Source organism: Triticum aestivum, chromosome 4A, assembly GCF_018294505.1.
Source record: "Triticum aestivum cultivar Chinese Spring chromosome 4A, IWGSC CS RefSeq v2.1, whole genome shotgun sequence".
In the NCBI taxonomy this organism is placed as follows: domain Eukaryota; kingdom Viridiplantae; phylum Streptophyta; class Magnoliopsida; order Poales; family Poaceae; genus Triticum; species Triticum aestivum.
The window spans coordinates 622,678,604-622,705,511 of NC_057803.1; the positions used below are offsets into that span (position 1 = coordinate 622,678,604).

General features: G+C 44.9%; 1 pseudogene; it reads right to left on the reverse strand.

The window, feature by feature from the left end:
* Nucleotides 1–24,776: 24,776 nt before the first annotated feature.
* Nucleotides 24,777–26,230, reverse strand: LOC123082690 (aspartic proteinase nepenthesin-1-like; annotated as a pseudogene).
* Between the last annotated feature and the right edge of the window lie 678 nt (nucleotides 26,231–26,908).

Consider the following 26,908-nt stretch of genomic DNA (forward strand, 5'->3'; position numbering starts at 1 on the left):
CACAACTCATTGTGTTCTACTCGTGCATATCATCTACGCATAGACCTAGCTCACGATGCCACTATTGGGAACGTAGTATTTCAAAAATTCTACCTACGATCACACAGGATCTATCTAGGAGAAGCATAGAAATGAGCGGGAGAGTGTGTCCACGTACCCTCGTAGATCGAAAGCGGAAGCGTTTAGTAACGCGGTTGATGTAGTCGAACATCTTCTTGATCCAACCGATCTAAGCACCGAACGTATGGTACCTCCTCATTCATCACACATTCAGCTCGATGACGTCCTACGAACTCTTGATCCAGTTGAGTGTCGCGGGAGAGTTTCGTCAGCACGACGGTGTGGTGACGGTGATGATGAAGTTACCGGCGCAGGGCTTCGCCTAAGCACTGCAATGATATGACCGAGGTGTGTATCTATGGAGAGGGGGACCGCACATGGCTTGGAACAATTGGAGTGTATCCAAGGGGTGCCCTCCCCACGTATATAAAGGAGGGAGAGGGAGGAGGCGGCCGGCCAAGGAGGGGGCGCGCCAAGGGTGGAGTCCTACTCCCACTAGGAGTAGGATTCCACCTTTCCTAGTAGGAGTAGGAGAAGAAGGAAGGGAAGGAGATAAAGAGAAGGAAGGAGGGGGCGCCTCCCCTCCCCCTAATCCATTTCGGACTAGGCTTGGGGGGGCGCGTGGCTGAGCCCTAGGCAGCCCCTCTCTCTCCCCTAAATCCCATTAAGGCCCATATACTCCCTGGGGGGTTCCGGTAACCTCCAGGTACTCCGGTATTTATCCGGTGACCCCCAGAACCCTTCTGGTGTCCGAATATAACCTTCCAATATATCAATCTTTATGTCTCAACCATTTCGAGACTCCTCGTCATGTCCGTGATCACATCGGGGACTCCGAACTACCTTCGGTACATCAAAACACATAAACTCATAATACCGATCATCATTTAACGTTAAGCGTGCGGACCCTACAGGTTCGAGAACTATGTAGACATGATCGAGACTCATCTCCGGTCAATAACCAATAGCAGAACCTGGATGCTCATATTGGTTCCCACATATTCTACGAAGATCTTTATCGGTCAAACCGCATAACAACATTCGTTGTTCCCTTTGTCATCGGTATGTTACTTGCCCGAGATTCGATCGTCGGTATCATCATACCTAGTTCAATCTCATCACCGGCAAGTCTCTTTACTCGTTCCGTAATACATCATCTACGACTAACTCAGCAGTCGTTTGCTTGCACCACAAACACCTAGTGAAAAATCCTATTCTTGATCTATGCCAACACCACAAACACCTTCAGAGACACCTGTAGATCATCTTTATAATCGCCCAGTTACATTGTGACGTTTGATAGAACACACGATGTTACTCTGGTATTCGGGAGTTGCATAATCTTATAGTCATATGAACATGTATAAGTCATGAAGAAAGCAATAGCAGAAAAACTAAACGATCATATTGCTAAGCTAACGGATGGGTCTTGTCCATCACATCATTCTCCTAATGATGTGACCCCGTTGATCAAATGACAACTCATGTCTATGGTTAGGAAACATAACCATCTTTGATTAACGAGCTAGTCTCGTAGAGGCCTACAAGGGACACTCTGTTTTGTCTATGTATTCGCACATGTATCAAGTTTCCGGTTAATACAATTCTAGCATGAATAAAATACATTTATCATGATATTTAAGTAAATATAAATAACAACTTTATTATTGCCTCTAGGGCATATTTCCTTCAAGGAGAGCCATAAATTGTATGATGAGAAGAATGAGACTGCTCAGAGAAGATTACTTTTCAATCTAACATTACAAGAGACTGTGAAATTACCAATGCACCAATCTAAGATATCAAAAACATCTAAATCTACTCCCACCATGATCCTATCAGCAGAGCCTGCAGCTAGCGGGTGGTTGCAAGAGAAATTCCTACCATTGCCAAGAGATTTTAGGAAAGAATCAGATAAATTCTTTTTTTTTGTTTCCTGGACCCCCCTGGATGGTTTGACCTTGTCACGATAATCTAGGATAAGTGTTTTCCTCCCAAGGGAAGTTATGCCTCTCACATTCCAAGATAGATAATTCATGGAACAACAGTAGTCTCAGGGTGCTTACCCCGTTTGTAGTCACATGCAATAGCCCATGTTTCTATGCTAGTAGGAGAGGGGAACTTGTCCACTTTTCTAGAGATAAAATTATTCTTAACAGCTCTACTAGGTGTCTTAGGTAAACTATACTAAGATAAGAATCTACTAACTTGATATTACCTAGTGTGTCAAGTGGATCAGAGTCTAACATAGAGCTATCAGCATGTTCCACCTCTACTCCAACTTTTTTTGCAATTTCAATAAAACAACGATTGTTGAACAAAGAGAAAGCATGTTTGTTCTTACCTTTATTAGAAGTTTCTAGGTCATTCACCTGCTTGAGCTCCTGAGCTTTCTCTAAGATTGAATTTCCAGAAGGTTCAACTCTAGAGCTGCACCTTGTTGCTTGGATGGGGCTCCATTTTTGCCTCGGGAAATTAGCTTTTGATAGAATGGGGAAATCAACATCGTACTCCTCCATTTGATGCGTATCTGTTTCAACTCTAGCTTGTTCTAGGTTGCTGTCTGGCTCCTCCATTTCTTTATGTAACTCTAGAGAGAAGGTGTTGTCTTCCTCCACTTCCATTTCCCTCAGGATTGAGTAGCATTGCTCATCAGAGATAGAGTCTTCAACAATCTTATCAATCATTGACTTCCTGATGGATTGAAGTGATGGCGGAACCTGGATCTTTAGGAGGGAAGGGTGTTCAACTCCATCAGAGGGGCATGTGTCTGGCATTTGTTGAAGGAATGCCAGAACTGCTTGTTTCCCTAAATCAGAGTATGTCCCACTTTTTCCCCTGTTCAGATCTAGCACTTTAGTTGACTTGTTGTCATCAGTCCTATGTGAAGTCCCAGCTTCAGACTGTATGTCATGCCCTACAATGTGTAAGCCATCACTGTTGTCAGTCCTATTCTCACCATCCAGCTCCATTTGAACTATAGGTTTTACCTCAAGCAAATAGCAGCTTATAGAACTTCCCATTTATGCCAAAAGTTCTATCCTTAGGTATCTTGCTAGCATCTCTACAAGAAAGCTTGACTCTCACAACCTCAAAGAAATTGTTGAAATTAAACTGCCAATCTACATCAACTAGGGTGCCAAAGACTGGAGTAATTTGGTCCAGGATGGCCCACACCATTTTGGGTTGACCTTCCTGATTTCCATCCAGACCACTTGTTATGAAGCAAAGGTTGTGATTTCTCATCACTGGTACAGCGAGGTGCTATACAAGTGGTTTTTAACCTATTTACACGACGGCATTTGGAACCATCGCCAAGTGAGTGTGGGCGATAGGGGTTCCCTCCCACATGACCCAGAAACCGATGGGTATAGGCCCTCCTGACACACAGGCTGGGGCAAAATGAAGTCGTGTGTGATCTGGCGAGGCATCAAAACCGAATCATTTTTGTTCGTATGTACATCCCACACGGAGAATCCCAGAAAAACATCTTCTTTCGTATGTATATCACACATAGTTTTTTGTGTCGAAACATCTGTGCAAGCTGGCCTAACGCAAACAGTTCTCTGCTAGAAGCCATGTGTGATTGTTAGTTGATCGAACATGCGTACTTTCTAGAAACCGTGTGGGTTGTTTGAGTTCATCGCCCACGGTGTTGTCTGAGTAACCGTCAACAATAGAAAACCCCAATAAGCAGGGTAATTAGCCTATTATTAATAATCCATGCACTAATCATATGGATATTTCTTATAAAACACACCAGATATTTCACATCTGTATAACGACAACCAGGATTTCATAATCCAATTATATCAGATAGCTTCGGCACTCAGTTACGCCATTATACAACAACACCAAGTTTCACATGCAACATCGAAAACCTTTGGAAAGTAGCATCATACATGGTAAATAGACAGATGATTTTCATCTGGGAAACTGCAGAAGCGAAAGGCAAATATTGAGCCTTCAGTGATGTTGAATGTCCTTGCAACTTTAGGCCAGTGGCTATGGATAATTGTCCGCCCAACCTTCGTCCTCTTCAGGAAGACTTCAATATTGTACCGTGGGTGTTGAATGAATACCTTCCTCGCCTCTTGACCATGCAGGTGGTTTGAGAGGTAATCATAGGTGAATTTCTTTGAAAAGTACCGAAAACAAAGATACGCATAAATCATTGTTATAAATTTTAAAACGGCGCAAGGGGTTAAAACAAGGTAAAAGAGTTAGTACCATCCTATAGTTGATTGATGTCTTCTTCATTGTGCAAACAAAGATCCTGTTGTTATTCGTCACAAGTTTCTTCATCCGAATAATCATTCTGAGTTTCTTGACTTGACTTATATTCATGGACATCTCATTTCCCCATATGCAAAATGGGTCGAACAATGGGTCTAAGCCTCTCACAGCAGGACCTACATGTGCAACACCAAATTGTAAGAAACCTAAATATTAGAATGATTCATGCAATTGCACAATAATGTGCTATTATAGAAAGGACCATGCATGAGCAAACCTCGATGGTAAACCATAGTGTCTCCCATTGTTTCCCTACAACACACATACAAAAGATCATGATCAGGTTAACTGACAGTTGCCATACTACTAGTAGAACATGTATTGAGTACAACCAAATTCGATTTATTTCACATGCATAATAATACAAAATTGTACCCACAACAAATGAAAATCAAATTGCAGAATTGAACTAAACAGTTAAATGGACAGTAGACCAAATGAACCAAACAGTTAACTAAGCACGATATTGTAGAATAGAAACATGTACTAGAAGATAAAATAGTTAACAAAACAAAGAATGCTTGAGAATAGTACTATGAAATGTAGCAATTGTTGGACCAAACTGTTAACTGAACATTACATTTCAGAGGACCAAACTATTAACTGACCATTACATTTCAGAGGACCAAACTATTAACTGAACATCAGATTGCATATTCACATTACAGAGGGCACTAGCGGTGGCCTCGAGAAAACAGCACGAACTATATTTTCAAGTAGACAACCGCGTAGCGGTGTCGATGGTGGCCTCGAAGACGGGGTGTGATACGTCTCCAACGTATCTATAATTTTTGATTGCTCCATGCTATATTATCTACTGTTTTGGGCAATATTGGGCTTTATTATCCACTTTTATATTACTTTCGGGACTAACCTATTAACCGGAGGCCCAGCCTAGATTTGCTGTTTTTTGCCTATTTCAGTGTTTCGAAGAAAAGGAATATCAAACGGAGTCGAAACGGAACGAAATCAACTGGAGAAGTTATTTTTGGAAGGAAACCTACCGGATAGACTTGGATCCTACGTCAGAAGATGAAGGAGGAGCTCACGAGGGTAGGGGGCGCGCCCATCCCCCTGGGGCGCGCCCCCTGCCTCGTGGCCCCCTTCGGTCCACCGACGTACCTCCTACACCCATATATACCTATGTAACCTAAAACTTCCAGAGAAGAGATTAGATCGGGAGTTCCGCCGCCAGAAGCCTCTGTAAGCCACCGAAAACCAATCTAGACCCGTTCCGGCACCCTGCCGGAGGGGGCAATCCCTCTCCGATGGCCATCTTCATCATCCTGGTGCTCTCCATGAGGAGGAGGGAGTAGTTCTCCCTCGGGGCTGAGGGTATGTACCAGTAGTTATGTGTTTGATCTCTCTCTCTCTCTCTCTCTCTCTCTCTCGTGTTCTTGAGGTGATACGATCTTGATGTATCGTGAGCTTTTCTATTATAGTTGGATCCTATGTTTCTCCTCCCCCTCTTCTCTCTTGTAATGAATTGAGTTTCCCCTTTGAAGTAATCTTATCGGATTGAGTCTTTAAAGATTTGAGAACACTTGATGTATGTCTTGCCGCGGATATCTGTGGTGACAATGGGATATCACGTGATTCACTTGATGTATGTTTTGGTGATCAACTTGCGGGTTCCGCCCATGAACCTATGCATAGGGGTTGGCACACGTTTTCGTCGTGATTCTCTGGTAGAAACTTATGGGCACTCTTTGAGGTCCTTTGTGTTTGTTGAATAGATGAATCTGAGATTGTGTGATGCATATCGTATAATCATACCCATGGTACTTGAGGTGACATTGGAGTATCTAGGTGACATTAGGGTTTTGGTTGATTTGTATCTTAAGGTGTTATTCTAGTACGAACTCTAGGGCTGTTTGTGACACTTATAGGAATAGCCCAACGGATTGATTGGAAAGAATAACTTTGAGGTGGTTTCGTACCCTACCATAATCTCTTCATTCGTTCTCCGCTATTAGTGACTTTGGAGTGACTCTTTGTTGCATGTTGAGGGATAGTTACGTGATCCAATTATGTTAGTATCGTTGAGGGAACTTACACTAGCGAAAGTATGAACCCTAGGCCTTGTTTCAACGCATTGCAATACCATTTACGCTCACTTTTATCAGTTGCTACCTTGCCGTTTTTATTATTTTAGATTACAAATACCTTTATCTACTATCCATATACCACTTGTATCTCCATCTCTTTGCTGAACTAGTGCACCCATACAAATTACTGTTGTATTGGGTGTGTTGGGGACACAAGAGACTCTTTGTTATTTGGTTGCAGGGTTGCTTGAGAGGGACCATCTTCATCCTACGCCTCCTACGGATTGATAAACCTTAGGTCATCTACTTGAGGGAAATTTGCTACTGTCCTGCAAACCTCTGCACTTGGAGGCCCAACAACGTCTACAAGAAGAAGGTTGTGTAGTAGACATCAAACTCTTTTCTGGCGCCGTTGCCAGGGAGGTGAGTGATTGAAGGTATATCTTTAGATATTGTAATCAAGTCTTTTAGTTTCTTGGTTTATCACTAGTTTAGTTTATAAAATAGAATTACAAAAAAATGGAATTAAGTTTGTCTCATACGCTTCACCTTTTTAATATCTTTAGTGAGTATGATGGAAAGGATAATTGTGCTCAAGTGCTAGAAGAAGAAATCTATAAAATGTTTGGCACTAAATATTTGAATGATGAGCATGATTGCAATGTTGTTAGTATGAATTCCTTGAATATCCATGATGCTAATAATATGCAAAGCCACAAGCTTGGGGAAGCTGTGTTTGATGAACACGATATTTTTTGTCCCCCAAGTTTTGATGAGCAAATTTATTATGATGAAAGCATGCCTCCTATCTATGATGATTATTGTGATGACACGTATGCTTTAAAGAATAATGATAACCATGAAATTTGTCATCTTGATCTTAATTTTCAATCACATGATAGTTATTTTGTTGAGTTTGCTCCCACTATTATTCATGAGAAGAATTTTGCTTATGTGGAGAGTAGTAAATTTTCTATGCTTGTAGATCATGAAAAGAATGCTTTAGGTGCTGGTAATATTGTTGAATTCATTCATGATGCTACTGAAAATTATTATGAGGGAGGAATATATGCTTGTAGAAATTGCGATAATATCAAGTTTCCTCTCTATGTGCTTAAAATTTTTAAGTTATCCTTGTTTTACCTTCCTATGCAAGTTGATTCTTGTTCCCACAAGTTGTTTGCTCACAAAATCACTATGCATAGGAAGTATGTTAGACTTAAATGTGTTAGTCATATTCTTCATGATGCTCTCTTTATGTTACAATTCTTATCCTTTATGTGAGCATCATTGAAATCATCATGCCTAGCTAGGGGCGTAAAACGATAGCGCTTGTTGGGAGGCAACCCAACTTTATTTTTGTTCCTTAATTTTTGTTCCTATTTAGTAATAAATAATTCATCTAGCCTCTGTTTAGATGTGGTTTTATGCTTTTTATTAGTGTTTGTGCCAAGTAGAACTGCTGGGAAGACTTGGGGAAAGTCTTGTTGATCATGCTGTAAAGAAACAGAAACTTTAGCGCTCACGAGAACTGCTGCCATTTTTATTTGGAGAGTGCTATTTAGTTAATTCTTTTTGAAGATGATTAATAGATAAATTAATCAGGTCCAGCAATTTATTTTAGAATTTTTGGGGTTCCAGAAATATACGTTTGATCCAGATTACTACAGACTGTTCTGTTTTTGACAGATTCTGTTTTCGATGTGTTGTTTGCTTATTTTGATGAATCTATGAGTAGTATCGGAGGGTATGAACCATAGACAAGTTGGAATACAGTAGATATTACGCCAATGTGAATTTAGAATGAGTTCATTACGGTACCTTATGATGGTGATTTGCATTCTTATACATCTATCTCTCCACGGCTGTTGTGATCACCTTGTAATCCTTCTCCGAACCTTCAACCGCAAGCACTATTTCCTTCTTTGTCTCTATTATTTGTCCATACATAGAGGCCATGGACTGCCCATCACTATCAGCCAACCGGTAACTTCACCAATGGCTCAAAAACCTTGCATGAAACATACACAAACACTACATTAGTTACTATTTAACATATAAGCAATTAAAGAAGAGCACAAGACACAATTTGTAGTTCATCTAACAATACCTTGATGCAAAGACACACATTTTTCCAGAATGCCCTACTCATTATTGTAGCATGAGCCACCTTTCCTTTCTTTGTTCTGGTGTGCTTGCATTGTTTCCAAGTGTCACTACAACACATCTCCGTTAGTTGCTTCCTCTTAGCAACAAGACTTTGCAATGTAAGAAATGCCGAAGCAAATCTGGTAACTCCCGGCCTAACAATGTCCCTCTTCTTTGTATAAGATCTCATCAATGCTAATGTGGCATGATGAGCATAAAGGAAAATTGTCATCTCCTTGGCTTTGGTTATTGCAGGACCAAAATGCTTCAACTTGCCAATTGCTTCGACCATCAAGTTAATTGTATGAGTTGCACATGAGGTCCAAAATATCTTGGGCCTTTTAATTTTCAACATCCCCTTACCTCGCATATTGTTTGATGCATTATCCGTGACTACTTGAACAACATTATCAGCCCCTACAAAACACCATTGCAAAACAATCACAACATTCAGCATACAACCACATGATGAAAACTTCAAAAGGAATGAATGAGAGCAAATTAAAAAGTTGAGATTAGTACCAATTTTCTCAATGCACTCATCCACATAATCGAAGATGTATTGACTTGTGTGTGCATCAGCCGACGCCTCCTTCGATCCAAGAAAGATTGTTCCTAACTTGCAATGCACACACAAGTTCATGATGCTCCTTCTTTTCTTGTCTGTCCAAGCATCGGTCATGATAGAGCACCCCATATGTGCCCTCTCAACGTCATGTGGCTTCAACGAATCTTTGGTCCTTTCAACCTCCTGCAACAACATCTTCTGTCGAATCATATATTGCAAAGGTTGCCTCCAGTTTGGACCATAACGACCAAGAGCCTCACAAAATTGTTTGAAGTCATCATCGTTGATAGCATTGAAGGGTACATTTTTCTTGTACAGCCATCTAGCCAAATATTTCCCTACTCTATAGCTTCTCTCCTTATCAACACTATCATTTATATTCCGCTGAAACCTTTTCATGTTCAATGGGATCGACGGGTCAATTGGAGCAAGATATTGATCCATAGGCCCCTTCTTTGGGTCACCGTTGCCAACTTCATTAAGCTCTGCTTGATCTTCCTCATTTGCCTCTATTGTCACTAAGGCTCTTACTTAATTTTCTTCCTGTAGCTTTTGCTTCTTCTTCTTCTTCTTTGGCGCCTCATATGCATCCTTACATCGAGCTTGTTGTTCTAGTATGGCTTGCACAGAACTTGTCACAGACCTTTGATCTGAGCAATGTGTTGCTTCATCCTAGTCACCCCTCCCGACAAAACTTTTACACAAAGCTTGCACTTGACTCTTTGCAGATCATCTGGATCAATCAACATAGCAAACTCCCATGCCATGTCATCCGAGTTTCTCTTCAGTCTAGAACTTGCAACCTCAGAAGCACTGGAAGCAGCCACTAATAAAAGGGCAATAACATGTATGAGAATCAGACTAATAAAGGGGCAACTTATTCTGTATATGATTGATGGTTCTTATTCTGTACATAAAAGGGAAATATATCCTGTACATGATTATGTACAACAAATCTAAAATATTGTACTACACAATTACTACAGCTATGGTGTTACACATACGTCATGATAACTAGTAGGCAATAGTTGCAGTTAAACTCAAAAAATGACTGAATTTTATCACTACTAGCAGTCAATTATTGACTGAAGAAATAACAACTTTCTTATAACTACAGTTATTGACAATGAAAACTTGCTTACAACCAGTGGCGGATCAAGACAGGCAATCAATGGGCCAAATTTTAAAGTGAGAGCAAAATATGCATGAAAACAGATGTGAGACTACATTGTAATTGAACATAGCGGACAAATCCATCTACTGAAGTACAGTAGTAGGCAGTAGCAAGCAAGTATTGACTAAAGTAATGACAGTAGCTAGCTTAATTTTGGCAGGGGAGGTCACAATCCCCTTTGGCCTCCATGAGCATCCGCCGGTGCTTACAAGTTACAACCAGATTTATTGGCTGAAGATATGACAGTAGCTGGCACTCACTTTTATCTTCTGAAGAAATGACAATAGTTGTAGTTTTAGAACTTAAAAGAGGAGAGCGGTGCAACAAAGAAACCATACCAGGATGTTGTCTTGCTACTGTAGAAGGGACGGTGTGTATAGCTGTTGTCGTTCGTCGTAGTAGGAAGCAGAGGATGGAGCCGATCTGCAGCTCTGGAGGAAGAGTGGCGGCGCCGAGCAACACCAGCCGTCGGCGATGGAGAAAATATGTGTGGACCCGGTGCTTCTTGAGGAAGAGTGGCGCAGCTCCGGTGCTGGTACAGGAAGAGGGGCACAGCTCCGGTGCTGCTGTAGCAAGGTAAGGCGACGAGGAGCAGGTCCGGTCGTCGGTGATGGGGAGATGCAGAGGTGGCGCGATGGCGATGCAGAGAGTTGGAGCTGGTGCTGCCACGTTGGTGGTTGAGGTCCCGTGGAAGAGGAGAGGAGGATCCAGAGGGCGCCTAGATCGAGTGGTCGTAGCTAGGGCCGCCGCCGGCGAGCAGCGTGACGGCGGCTTGTGGATCTAGCATCACGGCGCGCTGGGAGGCTGAAACCCTAACTCAGCGGGGGGAAATAGCAAATGTGGGTTGGGGGTGTGCGGGAAGGCCACCGAAGAGGACCTAAGGGAGCCAAAATTCAGCCTTTTAGGTTTTCTGACGTTAGGGTTCCATCCCGATTAATCGGGAATCTAGTGATTTATCGCCTGTCAGAACAGTAAATCGGTCTGAACGATAAGTGATAAAGATAAGGCCTTATCTTAGCGGTCACCACACGATAAGCGATAAATCAGCCGATAAATCGCTGAGTCGGCCGATATCTTGAACAGTGACGCATACAAAACCACAATGATTTTTCGTCAAGTTTGTTGTTTTAACCTTCACAAGGACCGGGCGTAGTCACACTCGATTCAACTAAAAGTGAGAGAGACAGACACCCGCCGGTCACCTTTAAGCAACGAGTGCTCATAACGGTGAAACCAGTCTCGCATAACCATACGCGTAATGTCGGTCCGGGCTGCTTCATCTCACAATAACACCGAATCAAAGTATGACATGCTGGTAAGTAGTATGACTATTATCGCCCACAACTCATTGTGTTCTACTCGTGCATATCATCTACGCATAGACCTAGCTCATGATGCCACTATTGGGAACGTAGTATTTCAAAAATTCTAGCTACGATCACACAGGATCTATCTAGGAGAAGCATATAAATGAGCGGGAGAGTGTGTCCACATACCCTCGTAGACCGAAAGCGGAAGCGTTTAGTAACGCGGTTGATGTAGTCGAACATCTTCTTGATCCAACCGATCTAAGCACCGAACGTACGGTACCTCCTCGTTCATTACACGTTCAGCTCGATGACGTCCTACGAACTCTTGATCCAGTTGAGTGTCGCAGGAGAGTTTCGTCAGTACGACGGTGTGGTGACGGTGATGATGAAGTTACCGGCGCAGGGCTTCGCCTAAGCACTGCAACGATATGACCGAGGTGTGTATCTATGGAGAGGGGGACCGCACACGGCTTGGAACAGTTGGAGTGTATCCAAGGGGTGCCCTCCCCACGTATATAAAGGAGGGAGAGGGAGGAGGCGGTCGGCTGAGGAGGGGGCGCGCCAAGGGTGAAGTCCTACTCCCACTAGGAGTAGGATTCCACCTTTCCTAGTAGGAGTAGGAGAAGAAGGAAGGGAAGGAGATAAAGAGAAGGAAGGAGGGGGCGCCTCCCCTCCCCCTAATCCATTTCGGACTAGGCTTGGGGGGGCGCGTGGCCGAGCCCTAGGCAGCCCCTCTCTCTCCCCTAAATCCCATTAAGGCCCATATACTCCCCGGGGGGTTCCGGTAACCTCCAGGTACAACGGTATTTATCCAGTGACCCCCGGAACCCTTCTGGTGTCCAAATATAACCTTCCAATATATCAATCTTTATGTCTCAACCATTTCGAGACTCCTCGTCATGTCCGTGATCACATCGGGGACTCCGAACTACCTTCGGTACATCAAAACACATAAACTCATAATAGCGATCATCATCGAAGGTTAAGCGTGCGGACCCTATGGGTTCGAAAACTATGTAGACATGATCGAGACTCATCTCCGGTCAATAACCAATAGCAGAACCTGGATGCTCATATTGGTTCCCACATATTCTACGAAGATCTTTATCGGTCAAACTGCATAACAACATTCGTTGTTCCCTTTGTCATCGGTATGTTACTTGCCCAAGATTCGATCGTCGGTATCATCATACCTAGTTCAGTCTCATCATCGGCTAGTCTCTTTACTCGTTCCGTAATACATCATCTATGACTAACTCAGCAGTCGTTTGCTAGCAAGGCTTATTATGATGTGTATTACCGAGAGGGTCCAGAGATACCTCTCCGACAATCGGAGTGACAAATCCTTCAGAGACACCTGTAGATCATCTTTATATTCACCCAGTTACATTGTGACGTTTGATAGAACACATGATGTTCCTCTGGTATTCGGGAGTTGCATAATCTCATAGTCATATGAACATGTATAAGTCATGAAGAAAGCAATAGCAGAAAAACTAAACGATCATATTGCTAAGCTAACGGATGGGTCTTGTCCATCACATCATTCTCCTAGTGATGTGACCCCGTTGATCAAATGACAACTCATGTCTATGGTTAGGAAACATAACCATCTTTGATTAACGAGCTAGTCTCGTAGAGGCCTACTAGGGACACTCTGTGTTTGTCTATGTATTCGCACATGTATCAAGTTTCCGGTTAATACAATTCTAGCATGAATAAAATACATTTATCATGATATTTAAGTAAATATAAATAACAACTTTATTATTGCCTCTAGGGCATATTTCCTTCAAGGAGAGCCATAAATTGTATGATGAGAAGAATGAGACTGCTCAGAGAAGATTACTTTTCAATCTAACATTACAAGAGACTGTGAAATTACCAATGCACCAATCTAAGATATCAAAAACATCTAAATCTACTCCCACCAGGATCCTATCAGCAGAGCCTGCAGCTAGCGGGTGGTTGCAAGAGAAATTCCTACCATTGCCAAGAGATTTTAGGAAAGAATCAGATAAATTCTCTTTTTTTTTTGTTTCCTGGACCCCCCTGGATGGTTTGACCTTGTCACGATAATCTAGGATAAGTGTTTTCCTCCAAAGGGAAGTTATGCCTCTCACATTCCAAGATAGATAATTCATGGAACAACAGTAGTCTCAGGGTGCTTACCCCGTTTGTAGTTACATGCAATAGCCCATGTTTCTATGCTAGTAGGAGAGGGGCACTTGTCCACTTTTCTAGAGATAAAATTATTCTTAACAGCTCTACTAGGTGTCTTAGGTAAACTATACTAAGATAAGAATCTACTAACTTGATATTACCTAGTGTGTCAAGTGGATCAGAGTCTAACATAGAGCTATCAGCATGTTCCACCTCTACTCCAACTTTTTTTGCAATTTCAATAAAACAACGATTGTTGAACAAAGAGAAAGCATGTTTTTTCTTACCTTTCTTAGAAGTTTCTAGTTCATTCACCTGCTTGAGCTCCTGAGCTTTCTCCAAGATTGAATTTCCAGAAGGTTCAACTCTAGAGCTGCACCTTGTTGCTTGGATGGGGCTCCATTTTTGCCTCAGGAAATTAGCTTTTGATAGAATGGGGAAATCAACATCGTACTCCTCCATTTGATGCGTATCTGTTTCAACTCTAGCTTGTTCTAGGTTGCTGTCTGGCTCCTCCATTTCTTTATGTAACTCTAGAGAGAAGGTGTTGTCTTCCTCCACTTCCATTTCCCTCAGGATTGAGTAGCATTGCTCATCAGAGATAGAGTCTTCAACAATCTTATCAATCATTGACTTCCTGATGGATTGAAGTGATGGAGGAACCTGGATCTTTAGGAGGGAAGGGTGTTCAACTCCATCAGAGGGGCATGTGTCTGGCATTTGTTGAAGGAATGCCAGAACTGCTTGTCTCCCTAAATCAGAGTATGTCCCACTTTTCCCCCTGTTTAGATCTAGCACTTTAGTTGACTTGTTGTCATCAGTCCTATGTGAAGTCCCAGCTTCAGACTGTATGTCATGCCCTACAATGTGTAAGCCATCACTGTTGTCAGTCCTATTCTCACCATTCAGCTCCATTTGAACTATAGGTTTTACCTCAAGCAAATAGCAGCTTATAGAACTTCCCATTTATGCCAAAAGTTCTATCCTTAGGTATCTTGCTAGCATCTCTACAAGAAAGCTTGACTCTCACAACCTCAAAGAAATTGTTGAAATTAAACTGCCAATCTACATCAACTAGGGTGCCAAAGACTGGAGTAATTTGGTCCAGGATGGCCCACACCATTTTGGGTTGACCTTCCTGATTTCCATCCAGACCACTTGTTATGAAGCAAAGGTTGTGATTTCTCATCACTGGTACAGCGAGGTGCTATACAAGTGGTTTTTAACCTATTTACACGACGGCATTTGGAACCATCGCCAAGTGAGTGTGGGCGATAGGGGTTCCCTCCCACATGACCCAGAAACCGATGGGTATAGGCCCTCCTGACACACAGGCTGGGGCAAAATGAAGTCGTGTGTGATCTGGCGAGGCATCAAAACCGAATCATTTTCATTCGTATGTACATCCCACACGGCGAATCCCAGAAAAACATTTTCTTTCGTATGTATATCACACATAGTTTTTTGTGTCGAAACATCTGTGCAAGCTGGCCTAACGCAAACAGTTCTCTGCTAGAAGCCGTGTGTGATTGTTAGTTGATCGAACATGCGTACTTTCTAGAAACCGTGTGGGTTGTTTGAGTTCATCGCCCACGGTGTTGTCTGAGTAACCGTCTACAATAGAAAACCCCAATAAGCAGGGTAATTAGCCTATTATTAATAATCCATGCACTAATCATATGGATATTTCTTATAAAACACACCAGATATTTCACATCTGTATAACGACAACCAGGATTTCATAATCGAATTATATCAGATAGCTTCGGCACTCAGTTACGCCATTATACAACAACACCAAGTTTCACATGCAACATCGAAAACCTTTGGAAAGTAGCATCATACACGGTAAACAGATAGATGATTTTCATCTGGGAAACTGCAGAAGCGAAAGGCAAATATTGAGCCTTCAGTGATGTTGAATGTCCTTGCAACTTCAGGCCAGTGGCTATGGATAATTGTCTGCCCAACCTTCGTCCTCTTCAGGAAGACTTCAATATTGTACCGTGGGTGTTGAATGAATACCTTCCTCGCCTCTTGACCATGCAGGTGGTTTGAGAGGTAATCATTGGTGAATTTCTTTGAAAAGTACCGAAAACAAAGATACGCATAAATCATTGTTATAAATTTTAAAACGACGCAAGGGGTTAAAACAAGGTAAAAGAGTTAGTACCATCCTATAGTTGACTGATGTCTTCTTCATTGTGCAAACAAAGATCCTGTTGTTATTCGTCGCAAGTTTCTTCATCCTAATAATCTTTCTGAGTTTCTTGACTTGACTTATATTCATGGACATCTCATTTCCCCATATGCAAAATGGGTCGAACAGTGGGTCTAAGCCTCTCACAGCAGGACCTACATGTGCAACACCAAATTGTAAGAAACCTAAATATTAGAATGATTCATGCAATTGCACAATAATGTGCTATTACAGAAAGGACCATGCATGAGCAAACCTCGATGGTAAACCATAGTGTCTCTCATTGTTTCCCTACAACACACATACGAAAGATCATGATCAGGTTAACTGACAGTTGCCATACTATTAGTAGAACATGTATTGAGTACAACCAAATTCGATTTATTTCACATGCATAATAATACAAAATTGTACCCACAACAAATGAAAATCAAATTGCAGAATTGAACTAAACAGTTAAATGGACAGTAGACCAAATGAACCAAACAGTTAACTAAGCACGATATTGTAGAATAGAAACATGTACTAGAAGATAAAATAGTTAACAAAACAAAGAATGCTTGAGAATAGTACTATGAAATGTAGCAATTGTTGGACCAAACTGTTAACTGAACATTACATTTCAGAGGACCAAACTATTAACTGACCATTACATTTCAGAGGACCAAACTATTAACTAAACATCAGATTGCATATTCACATTACAGAGGGCAAATCACTAGAAGGCACTGGCGATGGCCTCGAGAAAATAGCATGAACTATATTTTAAAGTAGACAACCGCGTAGCGGTGTCGATGGTGGCCTCGAAGACGGGGTGTGATACGTCTCCAACGTATCTATAATTTTTGATTGCTCCATGCTATATTATCTACTGTTTTGGGCAATATTGGGCTTTATTATCCACTTTTATATTACTTTCGGGACTAACCTATTAACCGGAGGCCCAGCCCAGATTTGCTGTTTTTTGCCTATTTCAGTGTTTCGAAGAAAAGGAATATCAAACGGAGTCGAAATGGAACGAAATCAACTGGAGAAGTTATTTTTGGAAGGAAACCTACCGGATAGACTTGGATCCTACGTCAGAAGATGAAGGAGGAGCTCACGAGGGTAGGGGGCACGCCCATCCCCCTGGGGCGCGCCCCCTGCCTCGTGGCCCCCTTCGGTCCACCGACGTACCTCCTACACCCATATATACCTACGTAACCTAAAACTTCCAGAGAAGAGATTAGATCGGGAGTTCCGCCGCCAGAAGCCTCCGTAAGCCACCAAAAACCAATCTAGACCCGTTCTGGTACCCTGCCGGAGGGGGCAATCCCTCTCCGGTGGCCATCTTCATCATCCCGGTGCTCTCCATGACAAGGAGGGAGTAGTTCTCCCTCGGGGCTGAGGGTATGTATCGGTAGCTATGTGTTTGATCTCTCTCTCTCGTGTTCTTGAGGTGATACGATCTTGATGTATCGCGAGCTTTTCTATTATAGTTGGATCCTATGTTTCTCCTCCCCTCTTCTCTCTTGTAATGAATTGAGTTTCCCCTTTGAAGTAATCTTATCGGATTGAGTATTTAAAGATTTGAGAACACTTGATGTATGTCTTGCCGTGGATATCTGTGGTGACAATGGGATATCACGTGATTCACTTGATGTATGTTTTGGTGATCAACTTGCGGGTTCCGCCCATGAACCTATGCATAGGGGTTGGCACACGTTTTCGTCGTGATTCTCCGGTAGAAACTTTGGGGCACTCTTTGAGGTCCTTTGTGTTGGTTGAATAGATGAATCTGAGATTGTGTGATGCATATCGTATAATCATATCCACAGATACTTGAGGTGACATTGGATTATATAGGTGACATTAGGGTTTTGGTTGATCTGTATCTTAAGGTGTTATTCTAGTACGAACTCTAGGGCTGTTTGTGACACTTATAGGAATAGCCCAACGGATTGCTTGGAAAGAATAACTTTGAGGTGGTTTCGTACCCTACCATAATCTCTTCGTTCGTTCTTTGCTATTAGTGACTTTGGAGTGACTCTTTTTTGCATGTTGAGGGATAGTTATGTGATCCAATTATGGTAGTATCGTTGAGGGAAATTACACTAGCGAAAGTATGAACCCTAGGCGTTGTTTCAACGCATTGCAATACCGTTTACGCTCACTTTTATCACTTGCTACCTTGCTATTTTTATTATTTCAGATTACAAATACCTTTATCTACTATCCATATACCACTTGTATCACCATCTCTTCGCTGAACTAGTGCACCTATACAATTTACCGTTGTATTGGGTGTGTTGGGGACACAAGAGACTCTTTGTTATTTGGTTGCAGGGTTGCTTGAGAGAGACCATCTTCATCCTACGCCTCCTACGGATTGATAAACCTTAGGTGATCCACTTGAGGGAAATTTGCTATTGTCCTACAAACCTCTGCACTTGGAGGCCCAACAACGTCTACAAGAAGGTTGTGTAGTAGACATCAAGGTGCTCCTCCAAGATCTGGCGGTCGGTACGCATGGTAGCCATAGCAACCTCGTGCGCGCGTGCGACCGCGATTTTCTTCTCTGCTGCCAGATGCTACTGAGCTCTATGTTATACTGTGAGCAAAATGGCTATGGGCGACGCTTAATTGGAGGAGGGGGACAGTGATTTTGGTGGAAGGTGTCACGTCGTCGGTCGGGGCATGTGGGATGGGGAAGGAGGAGGGTGTTGTGGGTGGGGTGTGGATTACCTGACGATATCGACGAGGCCGCGCACCAAGAAGAAGGGTCGGCGGAGAGGAGGTCGTGCAACAAGAAGAAGGGTCGCCGACGAGAAGGCAGCGCTGCAAGAAGAAGGGTCGCCGGCGAGGAGGCGGCACTGCAAGAAGAAGGGTCGCCGGCGAGGAGGCGGCGCTGCAAGAAGAAGGGTCGCCGGCGAGGAGGCTGAGCTGCTAGTAAGCAACCGTGAAGGTTTGAACTTGGAAAGCAGGGAGGAATGGTGGAAATGTGACTTTTAGTGGGAGGGGGGTGCGGGGACATAGATATTTCCGCGGTGGCAGAAAAATTTCACTCGGTGCCGTGAGAAACTAACGTACAAGTGTGGTTCAAGCGGGGTGATGGACTGTAGATGACGAAGCTTTTTGCGTAAGCTAGACAAGACGGTGCACCAAGATATTTTATATCGCATCCCACACGATTCTTTCTAGTAAATTGTTTGTTGTATACCTGAATTTTTCATTATGTTTTGAAAGACAAAATGTTGTTACGGAGGGAAATGATGGTGTTTGAATTGCTAGAACATTTATGTACAGTGAGCATGCAACTACATGAGTGTCGTGTTTAAATTTGGAATTATTCCGGGTTCGTTTGGCGTTTAATTGAGTTTCTAGGCATTTAATATGCATAATTCAGATTTGAACTACAAGCACATGCAAGAAAATTTGTTGAAAAATCACATGTGTGTCCAGTGCACCAAAGTTTGTTGAAAAATTATATGCGTGTCTTTGGGTGAATTTATAGGTCCCATGCATGAAATGGGAATGAAATTCAAACATCTGGGTGTCGTGGCTCGGCCGGGAACATTGAGAAACTTGATTTTTAAATTCCTAGAAATTCAAAACTCGCCTGAAAATCATGAAACTTGGCACGATGTCATTTCATGGCACCAACATGCAGTGGTAAAACAATTTTCCATATTTGGACAAGTTTTGGGGTATAAGCTTCTTGCAAACCGGAGCTTCTCCTGACAAGACTCGTGGTACCCGAGGGGGGCGTGTCATCTTTGTGTGCAAAACGATATACGCTGCCTTCCCCTTGAGTTTTTAGAGAGGAAACATAAAACTATATGAGTGTCATGTTAAAATTTTGAATTATTCCGGGTTCGTTTGGAATTTCTTATACATTAATTGAATTCCTGGTCATTTAATGTGCATTATTCAAATTTGAACTACAAGCACATGCTCCAGTGCACCAAAGTTGGTTGAAAAATCACTTGTGTGTCCTTGGGTGAATTTCTAGATCCCATGCAAGAAATGGGAATGAAATTCAAACATCTGGGTGTCGTAGCTCGGCCGGAAAGATTGAGAAACTTGGTTTTTTAATTCATGTAAATGCAAAACACGCCTGGAAATATCGGAGAAGAAATACGAGGCTATAAGCAATCATGCATATAAGAGATCAAAAAAAGACTCAAATAAATTTCATGGATATAAAAAGATAGATCTGATCATAAACTCAAAGTTCATCGGATCCCAACAAACACACCGCAAAAGAGTTACATCATATGGATCTCCAAGAGACCATTGTATTGATAATCCGAAGATTGAGAGGAAGCCATCTAGCTACTGACTACGGACCCGTAGGTCTACAAGGAACTACTCACGCATCATCCGAGAGGCACCAATGGAAGTGGTGAACCCCTCCGTGATGGTATCTAGATTGGATCTGGTGGCTCTAGACTCTGCGGTGGCTGGATCGAAATTTCGTCGACTACTCTAGGGTTTTTGGAATATTGGCGTATTTATAGAGCACAAAGGCGGTCCGGGGGGCACCTGAGGTGGGCACAACCCACCAGGGCGCGCCTGGGCCCCCAGGCGCGCCCTGGTGGGTTGCGCTCCCCTCGGAGCTCCCCTCAGGTGCTGCCTTGGCCCATCAGGTGTCTTCTGGCCCATAAAAATTCTCCAAAAAGTTTCACAGTGTTTGGGCTCCGTTTGATATTGATTTCCTGCAATGTAAAAAATATGCAGAAAACAACAACTGACACTTGGCACAATGTCAATAGGTTAGTACCAAAAAATGATATAAAATGACTGTAAAACATTCAAGAATGATAATATAACAGCATGGAACAATAAAAAATTATAGATACGTTGGAGACGTATCACTCCCGACGGCGACCACCATCTTCCCCCTACCCAAATCAAGAGAGGGTTCAACGCTGACCACAAGTTGCGCAACACCGATGCAACATTGTCGACGTTGTGATGGAGCATTTGATGGATTAGAAGCATTGCCGAGCGCCACGAGTGCTTTGATGGAGCTTCCACTCATGCAGGCGGAGCTTCCACGTGTGGGCGATGCTACCATGGAGGATTACGCGCAGTCACCAATACTGCAATGGAGTGATACCAGCTTCTCGACCACCGTCGCGCTACAAGCTACAAGGTCGGCAACCGCAGATGGAGATGGCGAGCAGCAACATAAGGCTGCAAAAAGGATGGGCCCGCAGCAACAGTGATGCTACAAGGAGTGGTGTGAGATAAGCGGCAGAGGTGCTCCGATGTATTCGAAGGCCACGGGACGGAGACGCTGCAGGGAATAGCGTGAAGCGAGGATGCGTGGTTGTTGTAACAGCATGGTGCGGTGCTACATGATTGTCTCCACAACTAGGCATGTATGCCTGTCGGACTCTGCTGGGCCACCTGCGACAGTGGGCTTCACACATGTTAATCAAGCCAATATTATCTTCTCTTAAGCCAATTCACGAGGATCTTTGGGATCAATGATAAGTTTGGACGCAATTTAGAAAAAAAAACCCTCAAATCCTCAACAATACGGTGGCTATTTCTGTCGAATGCCTCAAAATCTCGATGAAGTGCAGGCCTTTTAGAAGAACGCTTCGAAAGCTATGCCCAATCCGTGAGGCAGTGTTTTGCAAACAAAAAAAAAGCGCCTTCAAAGCTATGTCCAGCTGAGACATTTTGAAAAGACACCTTCAATCCCACATCCAGCCGAGGTGTTTTTGGATAATGCCTTCCTAAACAGAGTTTTGAGGCATTTAGAAAAATGCCTTTACAAAAATGCTTGCTATTAGCATCCATGTTGAAGTGTGCCGGGCTGCAATGGAACATCACCGGTGCTTCAAGGGGGTGGTCGCAGCAATGGTGTTGCTGCAACCTGGTGTTGTAACCTAGAGCTTGCTTGTGTTGCAGGCTTCAACCATGGTCGGTGCTTGGCGAGGTTGAAAACATTTTTGTTGTGAGCTGACCGACGACGCCGCTACTACAACCTGAGGGTTGCGGTTGGTGCAAGCATGTGCACGCCCTGGGAAGGAGGGTTTGGAGGCGCTCCCGGGAGACATGGGCATGTCAAGATGGAGCGATGGCATGGTTCTTTCATTAGGGGATCTAGCTATCTTAGCCCCATTTACGCCGTTGTACACTACCCGAATGACGACTTTTGGCTCGCTAACGCATATTCTGCCGTTTGATCATTCTTGGCCTGTGGTATTTTTGGCTTGTTAAAGGCCCATGAAGCCTTTGGGCCATTTTAAGCCCGTGACAAGTTTCGGCCCATAATGATCCGTTATGTCTATGGGTTGCTATAAATTGTGGTTCCTTTCGGCCTGTTAACGGCTCGTTAAGTGTGTGGGGCCATGAATGGCCCCTTGTGCTTTCAGCCCATTTGTGGCACGTGTTGTGTTTTGGGCCTTTGTTTTACGAGGTTATTCGGCCCGCAATCGTCCGTGTTAGAATATTGAAGTGCTTGACAGTAAAGGAGAAGGAGGCGGCCAATGTGGAGGAGCCGGTGACAGATTTAGCGAGGAGGCACATACATTTGGTCTCGCAGGGCGAAAATGCTTTTTTTGCCCGGAATGCCGGACTGAAACTTCTGTGATATAGCACATGTAAAAACTATGAACATCCGCCTCATTTTGGTTGTGATCGACCTCTATGAAGTATGAACACCGTACTTTTAATTGGCTCTTATATTACTATGCGTTTAAATGGTTAGATGAGCGGCTCCTGCATCCATATCCGTGGATGCGTTCGGACGGGTCCGCATTGGAGATGCGCTAATGAAGGAATGGGGATGGGACGAAGAGCCAAATGTGTATGTAGTCTTCTTTATTTCTTTTTCAGTTGATGACAACATCTAATTCAAGAAAAACTGCATTAATTAGGGAAACGATTGGGAACGGCACGCCGGCTGAACATTCCGCCGGTCGCGTGCGGCTCGTTGGATCGAGCGCGATCCTGTGGTTCAGCAGCTCTCTCCCACATCTTATCCCTTCACATCTTCCTCGCCCCCTTCGCAAATTCTGCTCATGGCGACCAGGCAACCACCCGAGAACCAAACGACGGAGCCGTGCCTCCTCTCTGACCTCGAGCACTCCACCGGCAGCCGGCGGAACGAGGTTTGGTTCGCTGCGCGCTGTTGCCAGGCGCCTGCTCCCTTTTCCAAATGCTACAACCGGCATCCTAAAAGGCTACATCTAGTATCTTAAAAGGCTTCAACAGCAGAGAAGGAAGCTAAGGGCGGCCATGGCGCAACCCCAAAAAAGCTGCAACCAAAAGATGAAAATTCTACATCTAGCACGTGAAAAAGGTTAAACGGCACCTGAAAAAAACGGGATTTGGGACAGAAGAGGGGCTTCAACAGACATGCGTCGGAGCTGCAAACACTACTGAAAAATGCTACGACCGACAACAAAGAAAGCTACAACCAGCTTTGAAAAAGATTCAACTGGATACGGGGTAGCTGGAGGTCGGCCACTGCGCAGCTGCAAATAGCTGCAAACGGCATCGAGAAAAGCTACAAACCGCTTCTAAAAAAGCTTCAACCAAAGAACATCTAGATAACAATGGCGAACGACGACCACGATGGAGCTGCGTGGCGGTGTTGCGACGGGCGTGCTGCAACCGGCAACTGAGGAAGCTGGAACCGGCGGCGAGCGGGCTACAACGGGTGGCAAAAAAAGCTACAAGGGGGGCGTGGCGTCCGAATCAGCAACCATTTTTCTGCTGGAACCAGTGAGCCGAGGTGCTACAACCGGCACCAAAATATGCTACGACCGACAATCCAAAGTGCTACAACATGTAGAATTTTTTGCTACGGTGGGCGGTGACCGCGGTGACCACGCGTGGGAAAAAGCTGGAACCAGCAAGCAAAAAAGCTTCAATCGGCGGCAGTTTTGCTACAACCGGAGAGCGGCGACCGCGTCGTGCCGCAAGCCACAAGTTGGAGTTGCGACGGGACTCACGGGATGCTGGAACCGGTGACAATGTTGCTGGAACCGGCAGGAAGATTTGCTAGAACCAGCAGCCAAAAATGCTATCAATGGAGTCCGTCCTGTTGGACCAGCGTTGTTTTGCTACAACCCTAGCCTGTGTTTGCTACCACCGGTGACCATTTTTGCTACATGCATGCACACGGTGTTCGTCGATGGCGGCGATGCCCTTTTTTTTGCTGCAACAGGTTTGGAGTTTGCTGGAACCGGCGTACAAAATAGTTGGAACAGGCCTTTTTTACTTCCTTTTGAAGGTGACCATGCCGATCAGGGATGTGAGCCGATTTGCTGCAACCGGCAAACCAAAAAGCTACCACCATTGAGCTGATTTGCTACGGCGCTGTGTACAACCATTTGTGTCGGTGCTACACGGGCTCGCCGCCAGCGAGGCTTCAAGCACGAGCATGCGGGGGAGCCACGGACAGCGGCTGGATATTTTGTTGCAACCGGCGGCGAGCACCCGTGCTGGGGCGGCGGCGAGCGGGTCTGCAACCCAGGGCGGGGTGGGTGAATGTTACATCCATGGCCGGCGGGGAACTTCAATCTGTCAGCCGGGGTGGGGAGGGAGGAGGGAGGGGGAGATGCGTGGCCTTTGCCCGATGCGAGCGGACGGCGATGCCGCGAAGCTACGGTGGATGGGGCTAATCAGGGGGAAGCGCGTTGACTCAGATTGAAGATGACGGGAAGGAAGAAGATGGGATCCAATCCGACGGCTGTGCGCACATGCATCGGGCGGCTGCGGTGCGACCGGCCGAAACATTCGGCCGGCGCACCGACGCAGATTACTGCCCCATTAATTAGGGTTTACTGGAAGCCCAAATCCTAGTTCAGTTGGGGCCGCCTGTATCGTCGCTGCATCTCTTGGGAGCCAAGTGGATCTTGCCGGCTGTGATGTCATAGACGAAGCGCGTGTCCACCTGCTGCATCGCGCCAATGATGGTCATGTGCTCGCTCGGCACCACGGCGAGGCAGATGTCGCGCTGAACGAAGACGAAGAGTTGTTGCGGCCTTATCACGAGGTCACCGTCCTCCTCCCCGGCCTCCTCGAAGTGCAGCCTCATCGTCGGCAGGTGCGGGAAGGCGGCCTGAGTCGCGCCGCTGAAGCACAGGCGATACCCGTGGCGCCTCACAAGCGGCATCCCCAGTCTCTTGACGTGCTCCTCCACGGCGTGCTCCAGGACGTTGTACGCGAGCTGCGTCATCGTCGTCGTGCCCGTCCCGGGATCGATCAGGCACCCGCCGTACCACCTACCGCCCGACTTGTGGCGCTGGAATAATTCGCTCATGCGGCGACCAGGCGCTTGCCGGCGACGCTGACTCCGAGGAGTTTCACGAAGTAGGCGCTGAAATCCGGGCTGGTCCAGCGCATGTAGAGGATGTTGGTGCTCTTCATGTGGCCGGTGGCCGGGACATCGGCGCCGAACCGGAGGAAGCCGTGCCTCTCCGGACGCGTGGGCCAAAGAGGCAGTAGGAGAAGCGGCCGTCCTGCCGGTGCTGGCGGAGCCGAGTCCAGATGAGAGACGGCATCTGCTTCCCCAGGCCGAGGACGCCGGCTAGTACTCCATGGCTGTGGAACCCTGTGGCGGTGTGCGCGCAGCCAAAGACGATGCCACCAACCTCCGCGGCTGCGGCGCGCCCGCCATCGTCCGTGAAGGCGAAGGTCTCGGTGCCGAGCACACCGCTCGCGTGCGCGCCGTCGAGGCGAGTGGCCCGGAACTCGCAATCGTTGCCCCTGGATGGCTTATGACACAGGTCGCTCCCGTGCGGGACGCGTCTGAACGACGTCGAGATCTCCGGGTTGAAGGGCGGCGGCATCTGTGGGAACGGATGCGCAATCGGCAAGCACTGCATCCATGTCAGGCTGCTGACCGTGTCCAGCACCAGGTCGTAGGTGCGGCGGCCGCGGCCCGTCCCGACGGTGGTGGCCACGCTGTATGTCAGCCCTCTCGGCCCGTGGAAATGCGGCCGAAGCGCACTGGTGGCTGCCTGCTCGTTGAGGTGCAGGAAGCCGCCGCCGTCGACGTGCATGGTGCTGTTTCAGCCGGCGCTGGGCACCAGGCGCAGGCTGAAGCCTCCGCTGGGGCGTGGCATGCCATGGGTTGCAACGGCAGGCTGGAGGAACATCGCCAGCGAGGCAGGCACCAGCGGGAGGAGGGCGAGAGCGTGTGTGTCAAGCTCCATGGTTGCAGCAACACAGTCACAGTAGCAAGCTAGAGCACCGCACCTTACTTGGTGGCTTGAATGCAAGCAGTCTTGGTGGCTTGTACACGGAGAGTTAAACGTTGAGCGAGAACTAATTGTGGTGCCAAAATCCATATCTTCATTTAATGTGCATATCTATACTACTATTATGCATATCTTCATTTAATGTGTGCCGATTCATGTGAGTATACTGCAAGTATGTTTGTCTTTGCCTTACACTGAGTCATAATTTGTTGAGCAAGAGTTTTGGGCTGCATTAACTATGTAGAGAAAATTTCTATTTTAGATTTGCATATCCCTTCACTCTCACTCATGTAGGAGATACATACCCATTAACTCATGCAATCATGAATCGAATCCTAATGCGAAAGCCATATCCAATATGATCAATTTACTCTAAGCGAGATACACTTTGCGTAGGTAGAGTTAAACGTTGAGCATGGATTTGGCCACGTTAACTTGGTAGCGAAAATCCCCTTTTAGATTTGTATATTTGTTGCACAACATGAATTAACTCACGCGGGCATGAATCCTATATACCTAACAGAGTCATCCCCATTACTTAAATCTCAACATGCAAGTTGGTACCTCATCTTATAATTATGAATGGGATAAGACCCACCTCAACATGCAATCTTGCATGTGAAAAAAACCACCAGAACATTCAACCATACATGGGAAAATATTTTCCATTCAATTATTCTACTTATGTTCAATAAATATTTTACAACTATACATAATCAAATATAATAAATCA